The following is a 12,870-nucleotide window of genomic DNA, read 5'->3' as shown; positions in this document are numbered from 1 at the left end:
TTGCAAAGCCTCAAAATTGGATTTTTTTCCCCCCCAAAGGGTCATGGACACAACCTTGGAAATTGTATTTTTGAGATTTATCTAATCAGTGTTAACACAAAATTACACAAGAATGTAATAAACAGTGCAAGTGCTTTCTTAAATGGATAGATGTGTTTGCTGCTGCAAGGTCTTTTTTCATAGCCAGTCTGAGTAGGTAATAAATGTCATGACATACCAAATAAAAGTGCTATATGGCTGCAAGAAATAAATTTGGAGATTTTACTCTATTTGCATAATGTTTTATAAATAATTATTCTCATATTAAAATATAAAATTTTCACTTTATAATAGTTATAGAGTGAATTTTCATCACTATCTTTCCCACATGATCATTGACAACTTTGTGGTGTGAGTGATAGAAGAATGTGATTATAGGAACATAGGAAGCTGCCATATACTAAGCCAGAACATAGGTCCATCTAGCTCAGTATTGTCGACCCAGACTGGCAGCGGCTTCTCCAAGATTGCAGGCAGTAGTGTCTCTCAGCCCTCTTGGAAGACATGGAGGTAAGGGTTGAATTATGCCAATAAGCCCCTTTGAACAATACTTGACACGATCTGAGATCTAAGGAACAAATGCCTACTATTCTATTGCCTTGCTTCTACGCGAACAGCAACTCTTTGACTGAATGGGTCCATGGCTTACACATAACACCCTCCTATTATGGGTTGTCGGGCCAATTCCTATAATATACTTACATGGAATGTTAATGGATTAAGGTCACCAAATCGTAGGCAAGAGATCCTACACTTTTTAACAAAATGGAACTATCACATCTATGTTCTACAAGAGACCCATTTCGAAAATGAGAGCCACCGCTTTTCAGCACAACAGCAATGGACAGCGGGCCCATCCTTCTGGTCCTACGATGGGAGCAGCAATGCAGGGGTAGCGATATTGTTTAAAGACAGACCTGATCTCAAAATCGAGAGGGTATTGGAAATTGATCAGGGCAGGCTAATGTATGTAGATTTTACTGTCAGGGGTGACCCAAGCTCGGCAACCACTCTAAGGCTCGACCAAGCCTTTAGACTCTGCGCCATATATGCCCCGGTATAATCACACCTTAGGAAGGCTCTTTGGGCTAAACTAAAAGATATATGTGACACCAAGCGCCACCTCCTGATTGTGGGGGATTTTAATAACAGAGCCCAACTGAGCGACAGGAAAGCCTTTTCGGGAGGCCTCCCAGTCTCCCCCTCAAGTCCCTCTCTATTGAATGAGGAAAAAGCTCTCCAATGTTTTCTGAGTGAGACTCTGGGTTTAGATGATAAGGCCTTGGGGGTATATAATGATTTGGATTTTTCCCCAATCCGTCACGAAGAGAACTTTAAATCGCAGTATAGACATAAATTTAAAACCGGAGTCAAATTTACATATTACCACCCGAGATCAGCTAGCCAGCTAGATAGACTCTGGGCTCCCCCTTCTTTTGAAGTCTACAGGTGTAAACTAGTACTTACCCCATGGTCAGACCATGCGGCTGTGGGACTTATTTGTAATCTCTCTGAGGTAATTCCACATGGTAAGCCCTTGTGGCGATTACACCCAAAAATGTTAAGTGATGAATATCTCAAAGGTGTCCTTTTATCAGAACTGAGGCGACAGACCCCTCGGCTATTAGAGGCAGAAGATGATCTTTTGGGAGCCTGGAAGACACTTAAAAAGAGGGTGGGCTGCCATACTAGGGCAGTGACCAGCCGGACATATAAGATAGGGGTCAAAAATAATCAGAAAGCGATCACCCAACATCTGAGGATTGTTGATAAGATGAACAGGGGAGAAGCCTTCGACGTAGAATCATGCCGCCGCTACAAAGAGACAATCAGGACATTTCAAAATGAGCTGCGGCACAGGCGTTTAGAAAATAAGCGGTATCGCTTCAAAGGGTATGTAGTTGAAAAAGGGGAGTGGGCAAAGGACAAGATGCATGCATCTAGTTTGACATTCCAAGGCCTGCGATCAGATGGAAGTAGCCCACTAATGGCCGACCCCCACGATATGTTAAAGATCATGGCCAAGTTTTATACAAACTTGTATGCATTGAAGGATATTTCTGTAAAGGACATTCAATCCTATCTAGATAGGTTCTGCAGTCTGAATGAATATGGTCTTGGCTATTCCCTCACTGGGGGGGGGGGGAGCTCTTTGACCCATCCTGTAACAATAGAAGAGGTCAGAGCAGTTATCTCAGCAGGAAAGAACACATCGGCCCCGGGGCCTGATGGTCTGACATGGCCTTTCTATAAGATTTACACAGACCAGCTACTACCAGTTTTAGTAAAATTATTTAATTTTGTCCTAGACAGTGGGCGTTTAAATAGGTCCTTTGGGGACGGCCTCTTAATTTCCCCCCCCCCCAAGAAAGGTGACACCACTTTACCACAAAACTGGAGACCGATTACCCTCACAAATATCGATTACAGAATCTTTGCCAAAATCCTAAATAATAGATTGGCGAAAGTGGCCCATAAATTGGTCCACAGCTTGCAGACAAGCACTATCTCGGGAAGAAAGATGACAGACTCATTGTGTCTGCTGAGAGAACTTTTTTACTCTATGAAAGAATGAAAGTTGGAAAGGTCACCTCCTCTTATTGGATCAAGTTAAGGCCTTTGACAAAGTGAACCACAATTATCTGTGGACATTGTTGAAAGCTAAAGGTATACCACCCCTATTTGTTACTTGGATACAGCTGCTCTATATGAATGCAAAGGTGACGCCACAGATTAATGGATGGCGGGGCAACCCGATCATTTTGCATTCGGGTGTCCACCAAGGATGCCCACTGAGCCCATTACTTTATGTTTTTGCCCTGGGTCCGATCCTGATCAGGATTCAGAGAGAACCCCATCTGCAAGGACTCTCTGTCTCTATTCTTCTACCTTGCGAGATCTTCCCAGGAGGGAGGAGGAGGGAGAGTGATGGGATAGCCGAACCACCTGTCCACTCAGAACCGCTTACTGAGTTTAGGGTAAAATTTGTAGCTCATGCCAATGATGTTACATTACTGTTATTGAATGAAAATGAAATCTCTGTAATACTAGACTTCTTCTGGGAATATGGCAAGATCTTGGGCTCAGAATTAAATGCTGACAAAAGTGTATTTGTTAAAATGGACCCCGGACACCAGCAACTCTCGTGCCTACCCATATCTGAATGTAAAAGCGAAGGGGCCCCAGAGTCCAAACTGAAGTGGGTAGATACAGTACACATTTTGGGGATTGAATATGGGATTAAGGAAAAAGCCTGGGGCGGAAATTGGACAGATTGGGAATAAAAAGTAATGCTTAAAAACACGATGTGGAAAAAATGGAGCCTTGCCATGTACCAGAAAGTGGTTTACATCCAGACTTACCTGATACCCCCGGTGCATAACTGGCTGTAGTCTATCCTCCCCTGCTCGATCTCCTTGGGAGAGTTGAAAGCCAGATCTTCCGTCTAGTATGGCACACCATGTCCTTCCCTTTGGCCCATGCGGTAGCATTGAAGGAGGTCGAGCGGGGAGGCCTAGCCCTACCTGCCCTTCAACCCTCTTTTGTAACTGAATTCATGTCTTACAATTTTGGAAACTGGATTTTCGTGAATGTCCATAATATGTCCAACCTCCTGCAAAAAACCTGGGTCTTGCTTTTCACTCTGCATTGGCGCAAGTCAGCATGAGGATCTATTTAAAGGATCCTCCTCAGTTAAGCAGCTAAGGAAAACAATTTATGGAGAGATTCTAGAAGTGGGTTTCTTAAAACCTGATTTAGAACGTAAACGCTACAAACACCGCACTTCACAGTACTTGTTGCAACCTGATCACCCTATTGCTCTCTTTAAGGAGAAAAAAGTCCCTTTCCATTTATTGGAAACAAGGTGGCGCTTATACCATCAAGTACTACCACTTAATGCAGCTAAGCCATGGCTCCCAGAGGACCAGCAAGAGTGCCCTAAAATCACTTGCAAACAGAAAGCTAGTGAGCTAGGTAAAACATTCAGGAAAACCCACTCACATTTCTTAAAAGAGTGTGTGGTAGCCAAAAGAGTGTGGCAGGGAGTAAGCAAGCTGTTAGAGTGGCCTGATTTGGAAAAACAGACTTGGGAAGAACTAACCTCGGGTTTGAGCGATAGAACCTCCTTTTGAGGTCCCAGAAAGAAACCTTCAAGGAAACGGGATGGAACGGGTGCCCTCATACTAGGGAATTGGAACATTTCCCTTCTCGTAATCAGGTAAGTAAACCTGTATGTAGAGGTGTGCACGGAACTGCGGAGCAGCAGTCCGGCACTGGGGTGGGAGGTTCTAACAAAGTACGGGGGGGGCTTTACTTACCCCCCAAAGAACGTCACCGTATTCTTTTGATTAAGCGGGCGGCATACCTCCCTGCCGCCCGCTTCATTCCCCCTCTGGCGCGGCTCTGTCTGTCTCCTTTAAATTCTTCATCGGGCGGCAGGGTATCTTCCAGTCCCTGCCGCCCGGCTCTTCAATGTCCCCGATCGGCTGGCGGCCTCCCGCCCCCTGTGCAGCCTCAAGACCCCTGCTGCCCCTTCCCTTCCCATTTCAAGGGGTCGGCAGGAGAACTCCCCTGCCGACCCCGTCCCCTTCCCCGGCTGCACTGCAAATGGCTTCTAGGAAGCCTTTTGTGCGCCTGCGCAAAAGGCTTCCTAGAAGCCATTTGCAGTGCAGCCGGGGAAGCGAGCGGACGGCAGGGAGTTCTCCCGCCGCCCGCTCGCTAAAGTTTACACTTTACAAGTGTAAACTTTAGCGAGCGGGCGGCGGGAGAACTCCCTGCCGTCCGCTCGCTTCCCCGGCTGCACTGCAAATGGCTTCTAGGAAGTTTACACTTTACACTTTAAAGTTTACACTTTACTTTAGCGAGTGGGCGGCGGGAGAACTCCCTGCCGTCCGCTCGCTTCCCCGGCTGCACTGCAAATGGCTTCTAGGAAGCCTTTTGCGCAGGCGCACAAAAGGCTTCCTAGAAGCCATTTGCAGCGCAGCCGGGGAAGGGGACGGGGTCGGCAGGGGAGTTCTCCTGCCGACCCCTTGAAATGGGAAGGGAAGGGGCGGCAGGGGTCTTGAGGCTGCACAGGGGGCGGGCGGCCGCCAGCCGATCGGGGACATTGAAGAGCCGGGCGGCAGGGACTGGAAGATACCCTGCCGCCCGATGAAGAATTTAAAGGAGACAGACAGAGCCGCGCCAGAGGGGGAATGAAGCGGGCGGCAGGGAGGTATGCCGCCCGCTTACTCAAAAGAATTCGGTGACGTTCTTTGGGGGGTAAGTAAAGCCCCCCCCGTACTTTGTTAGAACCTCCCACCCGAACCAAAACCACGCGTGTCCGGACCGGTCCGGAGGCCTTTAGAATGGCCTCCGAACCGGTCCGTGCACATGCCTACCTGTATGTCATTTATGCAATGCTCCTGCATAGGAATAGGGAGGGAAGACGCGACCAAGAGGTTCACGCAGATGAGACAGTAAATCTCTTCTGGAAAAGTTTGTATGGTTATGTGCAAAAAGACAAGAGTATCTCTTCTAAACAGCAATGGGACAAATTGTGGAAATGGACGTTGGACGTAACCCCCCCCCCCCATTACCTGATGTGCCTTGAAATCCCCCACCTGCGAGTTACAGTACTACCTGCATATACTTCATAACCTTGTGGGTTTCCAAATCCTTGTGTGTAAATCTTTGTAGATATATCATGTACAAACCACCACTTTGTATTTAATTGTGCTTTGGCAACGTACTGTATGCTTTGGTAGTTTGTTGGTTCAATGAAAAAATCTTGTCCTATCAAAAATCTTGTCCAATTTGGAGAAGCCAGGGAGAGAACTTAAAACCTTCTGCTCTTCCCAGAGCAGCTCCATCCCCTGAGGGGCATATCTTAGGAACATAGGAAGCTGCCATATACTGAGTCAGACCATTGGTCTATCAGGCTCAGTATTGTCTTCACAGACTGGCAGCGGCTTCTCCAAGATTGCAGGCAGGAATCTCTCTCCGCCCTATCTTGGAGAAGCCAGGGAGGGAACTTGAAACCTTCTGCTCTTCCCAGAGCGGCTTCATCTCCTGAGGGGAATATCTTGCAGTGCTCACACATCAAGTCTCCCATTCATATGCAACCAGGGCAGACCCTGCTTAGCTATGGGGACAAGTCTTGCGACCACAAGAACAGCTCTCCTCTCCCATTATATAGTGCTCACACTTCTAATCTCCCATTCATATGCAACCAGGGCAGACCTTGCTTAGCTAAGGGGACATGTCATGCTTGCTACCACAAGACCAGCTCTCCTCTCCCATCTTGGCAACAGAACTACCTGAATGGAATGTATGTGGATTCCCACAACAAATTAATGACAGACAACTGCACATTTATTTCAGGAAAAATGTAATACAGAGAAATTTCCTTTTAAACCTCCAGAAATTCAGATTAATAAGGGCTAGAGAAATTGAAAATATGTTAGTCTAAAATTCAGAGCACCACCTCAAATGTCTGCTGATCCCGTTATTTTCAAACTCTTCTGAAAAGCCCTAGAATGCTTTTAAGTTTCTCAGGTGTTTCTCAGTAAGAAGATCTATAATGGCTTTCTGAGTTACCAACCACATCCAATCTTCCCTTGCAATAAACAATGCAGAAGAGTGTCAGGTGTATTCTAGGGTTGAGAATTCAAAAGGACAGGTGAAGCCTTAGACCGATACTTATAAATGCACATTTATTATGATCTGTGACATATACAACACATTCTTCAGGATTTTCCATGTTTTTCTGATAGCAAGGAATAGCTAAAGCAATTCATTTTTTTTAAATGTCCTACTCTAAACCCCTTTGGCCCTGAAAGAAACTGTTTTCAGAACATGCCAGGCATATCATAAATGTGCATTTCTGAACACCACTCTGAAGCTGCACCTGTCCATTTGACTTTCAGCTTTTGGAAGTTGCACCTTAGCTTCTGCAGTCAACCTCAGTCAGCTTGTGCAGAGCAACCCTGAGGCCCAAGAAGCTTGGCCAGCACTTGAAATGAACATAAACAGACCATGGTCCCTAAGACCCCAGAATCTTCTGCAATGCACAGGGGTTCCTCAGCAGACACATTCTTTAATCTCATTTGTCTTCCGTACTTTCCTCCTGTGTTTCTACAGAGATAGGTTCTGACCAGTCATCCCATTTGCATAGGTTGTATAAACAACTGAGTGGCACCATTTTGACTTATTGTAACCATATATGCAATAGTACAACCACTTCTATTTGTGATGTTGCCAGAAAACAATCTCCTAGTTCACTACAAAGCCAGAACACTTTGCACAACTCTTCAGTAATAAATTAAGCAGAGAGGCATATATGTTAAAATATACCAATTTTTACCATTTCTTGGGGGCATTTAACCATGGTGTGCCAACCTAAAACATTTTTTTCTTATGAATGACTTTCCAACTTATAGAGTGGAAACTAATGGGCATGATTGTGACAGATATGTTTCTTTTTGCATGTCTACTCTATGCACACATAGTGGGGTGAGGTCTTAGTTTAACAGTAAAGAGGTTGAGGAATATTACACCCCTCGTGCACCTTACCTGCCCTCAGTCTGTTGGTCTATACACTTTTATCTATTCCCAGCTCACTTCTAATATTTTAGCCAAGAAGGGAGAAAAGTACTTGGCAATGGACTGTTGGGAGACAGAATACAGGAAATGGAAGAGTCTGCACTCCCTCACATGACCTGTTCCTTTTACTGCTAAAGTAAGACACTTCCCCACTCCCCTTTATATGTGAGTGGAGTTGATATGTGAATGTGATTGACAGCCCTGTTCCAGATCGTTTAGCCCTGAGTTTAACTGGCAGTTTTTACACCCAGATTAGTGGTTTTCAAATTAAAATACAACTTTTCAAATGCAACAAACTACTAGTAACACGAAAAAGAATAATTTTACCATAGCCGGTTTGCTACCTTCCATCTCCTTGTCCCTTTCCGAATGCTTGGATCTAGCTGGAGAAACCGGGAGGAGGAGGGTAATCCCACCCCCTGTCCCCAGCTAGAAGCTGACTTGAGAAAGAAAGACATCTCATTGTACTTGTGGTACTGACACCACTTGTGGACAGAAAGGTGAAAGGCTGATTTTCCTCCTTGCCCTTTGTCCATTATTGAAATAGTTGCCACAAGGGACAAAGTTATGTCTAAAGTCTGACCATAGCCTGAGCTCACCAGGCTAGAGAAACTAGTGGTGAGTGGATGGAAGGTCCAGTTTTAGAAGTGAGTGGGGAGTGACTAGAGCAATATCAAAGCAAGATGTCAGAGACATGAGTTTGGGATGGTATACAAATATGCATGCATGCATGCATGCATAAACAAACAAACAAACAAACAAGGAAGAACTGGAGCCCTTTCCCACTAATGCAACCTTCCCCCAATCCTGCCAGCAAAATTCCATAGACTGGAATTTTGAATTTTGTCCATAGACAAGTAGTGAATGTGTAAGAGTCAATATGCCAGGCAGATTGCAATGAATGAAACTGGCCGAAGCCATATAACCAAAAGGGCTAGAGCTCAGCATAATTAAGGAGCCTTTGGGGAGCATAGAAAGGATGCAGCTTCATGGAATCAGCCTTTCCAATCTGCACCTGATTGCATAACAGATGTGTGGTGTTGCTTCACAGAGTTTACCTCACTTTTGAACGGATGACCTTCTCCTTTTACTGACCGAAAGCAAAGCCTATACTTTGCTGTTGATTCAGCTCTGGGCTATCCTGTGTCCAAAAGGTTGCCTCCAGACTTCATCATTTGGTTTTCATTGTCCAGCTTATTGTGGATCTGTGTGTATTGGCGGGGGCAGGGACAGTGTGTGGTTTGCTTTCATGTATTGATCAGGTGTTGGACAGGGCCAAGCAGCAGAGACAAACATGGCTTCAAATCTTTGCTTAGCTGGGGGTGCTGGGGCAAACATGGTCTTTTGGCAACATGCAGACTGGTTAGATATTTTTATTCACCAGAACACATTAGTCAGCACATTAATTAAGCATTAACTTTGTGTCATGTTAAGAGTGCACTGCACATACATCTTCCTACTAGCTTTGTGCCCTATAGAGCTAGATGCTGGAGTTTAAACTGACCCGGAGGTCACATTTCCTGCTCTATAAACAACTACAACTACACCAGTGTGCCATTTGCTTGTAGTTACAGAGTAGTGAGGGACTGACATTTTGCACATCGTTCTCTCATATATTATTGGACCATAGCACTAAAAACAAGTTGTAGGGCTAAGCTCTAGTCAAACAAAAGCCCAAACAGATCCATAAATAAATATATTAAAGATATTTAATTACAGTTAATGTATTACATTAACCAGATTTAATCTCAGATTAACATATGCTTGAATTATTTGTATAAATTGTGATGATTTCTATCACTAGATATTATAACTAGAAATAACTGTGCTTAATTTATAACTCAAAGTTGTGGGTGCCAGCTTCTAAAAATGAGGATGATTCATCAAGTGACTGAAATTTAGTGCTTGCTAAATTTTCTTTCCATAGAAATTTGTCATTCTTAGATCCTTAGGAACAACACAGGAACATAGGAAGCTGCCATATACTGAGTCAGACCATTGGTCTATCTGCTCAGTATTGTCTTCACAAGCTGGCAGCGGCTTCTCCAAGGTTGCAGGCAGGAATCTCTTTCAGCCCTATCTTGGAGAAGCCAGAGAGGGAACTTGAAACCTTCTGCTCATATCTGTGAGGTTGTTTTATTTTATTGAGACCATAGCAGAGTATGGGAGATGAGAATACATATTTTCTAATGGACTATAGGCTTCATGCAGTTCTTCTGCAGTCCAATGGAATATTGCTTTATTTTTATTTGTCCAGACCATTAGCGGTCATGAGCAACAAGAAAGGCACATTGTCTTTCAACATATTAGGTCTGTGCACACTATCGTGTAAGTAAATCAACTGAACACAGTGTGACTTGCTTTTCAGTCAACATTGATAGTATTGTGTTCTTAATTTTTCAAATGTGTATGTATATCGGCAGGACTGCACTTTCATCTCAATATGTGGGCACTTGCATAGAAAATTCTATTTTATGTCAACAAAAAGATGTCTTGTGCATGGCCTGTCACTTTTGCTCAGAAAGATGTCTCCCAGTGGATCCTTTTCTCTTACAGTTTGACACATACTTGCAAGTGTCATTGTTTAGTAGTCGTTCTTGTACATAGAGGTGATTTATCCAAGACAGATACAGACTCTTGAGAGAAAGGAGACTGGTATGAGATTTGTGGCCAACTTACTCATATCTTCATTTTATTTGAATCATGTGTGATCTGGGCTATACATTGAAAATGATCACATTGTGCGATCTACCACTTCAGACTAAGTGTACAAGACGTTTTAATGAATCACCCCATGTAAAAATGGCATTGCATGTGGGAAATTAGCATTTCAGGAGAAAGGGGCTTAGATATCCTTCTTTTAATGTGCTAGTTTTCCATCTACAAGGAGTTCTTCATGTTAAGGTGTGTTCAGTTGTCATGATCCCTTCATGTTTAATTGGAATCTGTACTGTCCTGAAATTGTGCTACCTGGTCTTTCTGAATGTGTAGAATTCTCCATGGAATTGGAATGGCACTAGTGCATTACAAACTATATCCAGAAAATACAGTTCAACAAATCTTTAATCTAATGGGCACTAAAAAGACAAAATATGATGTAAACAACTGTGAGTAAACTAAATCCACAAATGTATCTAACCATGACCACAAAGTATATACATCCCCAATATAGTCTTCTAGTGTCTGTTACTTCAGTCCACAACAAAGACCTGGTGACCTTCATTTTGATGTGACTTCTTTTTCAAGTGGACAGACACTGAAATTATAAGTCTGTTGTTCTTGTAGAGGGACTTGTTACAGATTCTAGAAGAATCCTCAGGAATAATTGATCTTCCACAACACATATATGCAGCAAGCCTCCTATTGCATACATATAAATATGATTGTATTAAACTAACATATACTCAACCCAGTTGGCTATGTTAAATTCAGTTAACAACGATCTACTTAATATATAACCTTATTGCTCCTTAAAAATCATTGTAAAAATTACTACTATTTAAGCACTTTGATTAAGAAAATACTGAGGCTCTTCTCACGAGCAGCCTAGCCTGGGCTAGGCTGCTTGTGTGGAGTGTCAGGATCCATGCAGATCCAGAAACTCCCTCCCAGCCTATCCTGCTCCTCAGCCTGGCTCTTGGCCAAGGTTAAGGGAGCAAGCACCCCCTTAACCTGGCTGCTGGGCTTGTGTTTCTCCTCAGATCCACGGAGCCGAGGAGAAATAGAGATGGGATTCTAGAATGCCCGTCTGATGGGGGAATACTCCAAGGCACCGCATTTGCAGAGCCCAGGGGAAAAGTCCTGGCCTCTGTTGCAGTGCAGATTGTGTGGGTGCATGGTTTGCACACTGAAAGGATAAAGAAGGATTGTCTGGTGGAAGGAAGGTTGAATCCTGTATCCCCCAGTTCCATGGAGAACCCTCTAGTTACCCAGTTGTGTGATTGGGCTCACTGTATCTCCTGCCCCAGTATAGACGAAAGTCACTGGGTCATTGTTGTAAACTGAAGCAATAGACTATATTGGGGGTGTATATACATTGTGCTCATGATTAGATACTGTACAAAGGGTTAATCCCCTAGAGGGGATAAAGCTCTTGGAAAAGATAGGTTTGTCTCAACTCTCTCAGTATAATACAGATACATCTGTGGATTTAGTTCATGCATAGTCGTTTACATTGTAAGGAGCATTAAGATTATATATTGAGCATTCTTCTAGAATGTGTAACAACTCTTTCTACAAGAACAAGAGAATTATCATTTCAGTGTTTGTGGATCTAGTTTCTTTGAAATTCATTATACATAGATCCTTGTACAAATTTATTTTGCAGACTAGTGTATTATAGACTTTTTTTTGACAACTGCCCTTGAAGATTGATAATTGTTGTAGTTCTTTTTATAACAAAATTGAGGATCTAGACAAGATCTGAAGACAGGATCTATTGAACAGTCTTTCATTTTTCATAGCACTGATTTATTTTTTTAACTGTAGACACTGGCATTGCTTAACATGCTTTTAATTTCAATGAGACTACTTTGAGTAATGTTCCTCATTATGTCAGCTATGAAACTTCAAATAATAGTAATTCTCATGCACTTTGAAATTGAAAGAAAACCTGTGCTTGAACACACAAATCTAATCTAATTGAGCACCCTGTCTTCCTAGTGTGAACAGACACAGACATTTGCAAGGAAGACATGAGATGTTGGTCCCCTGTTGCTAATCCCCATCATCTGCTAGCCAGAGGTATACTGCCTCTAAATATGAAAGTTCTCTTCTGGTATTGTTACCATGATAGCTATCTCTTTCTTTATATCCATTTTTTTCCAGACGCAGTTTGTACTAGCAGCATCCTCCATAATTAATGCTGTGTTGTGTGATTGTCACCTTTTGTTTCTCTTACTTTACAAACTCTTAGGAAATGGAAATGCCTTGTAAACCTTTGTGGTACTATCGGAATTAAAAAGTTCTACCTTTTATTGTTGAAATAAGGGGGAAATAAAAGTAGTTACTGGCTTCAAGTCCATTTATCTTTATGGTTTAGTATTCAGTTTACGCTGCAACAATTCTGATATTTAGAAAAATTGCCTTATAATTCTTGTGCCTCTTATCTGAAAGCCATGATTAGTATAAGAGGCCATCTACAGTATCCTGAGAGCATGACAAAAGTCTGTGTCAGACTTTCTACAGATGTGCATTTTGTAATAATGCCAAGTTAAAAAGCAAATAGCTCCAGTGACAGTGATGTTT

This window comes from Hemicordylus capensis, chromosome 5 (genome assembly GCF_027244095.1).
Source record: "Hemicordylus capensis ecotype Gifberg chromosome 5, rHemCap1.1.pri, whole genome shotgun sequence".
NCBI lineage: Eukaryota > Metazoa > Chordata > Lepidosauria > Squamata > Cordylidae > Hemicordylus > Hemicordylus capensis.
Note: the sequence above shows the minus strand (reverse complement) of the source record.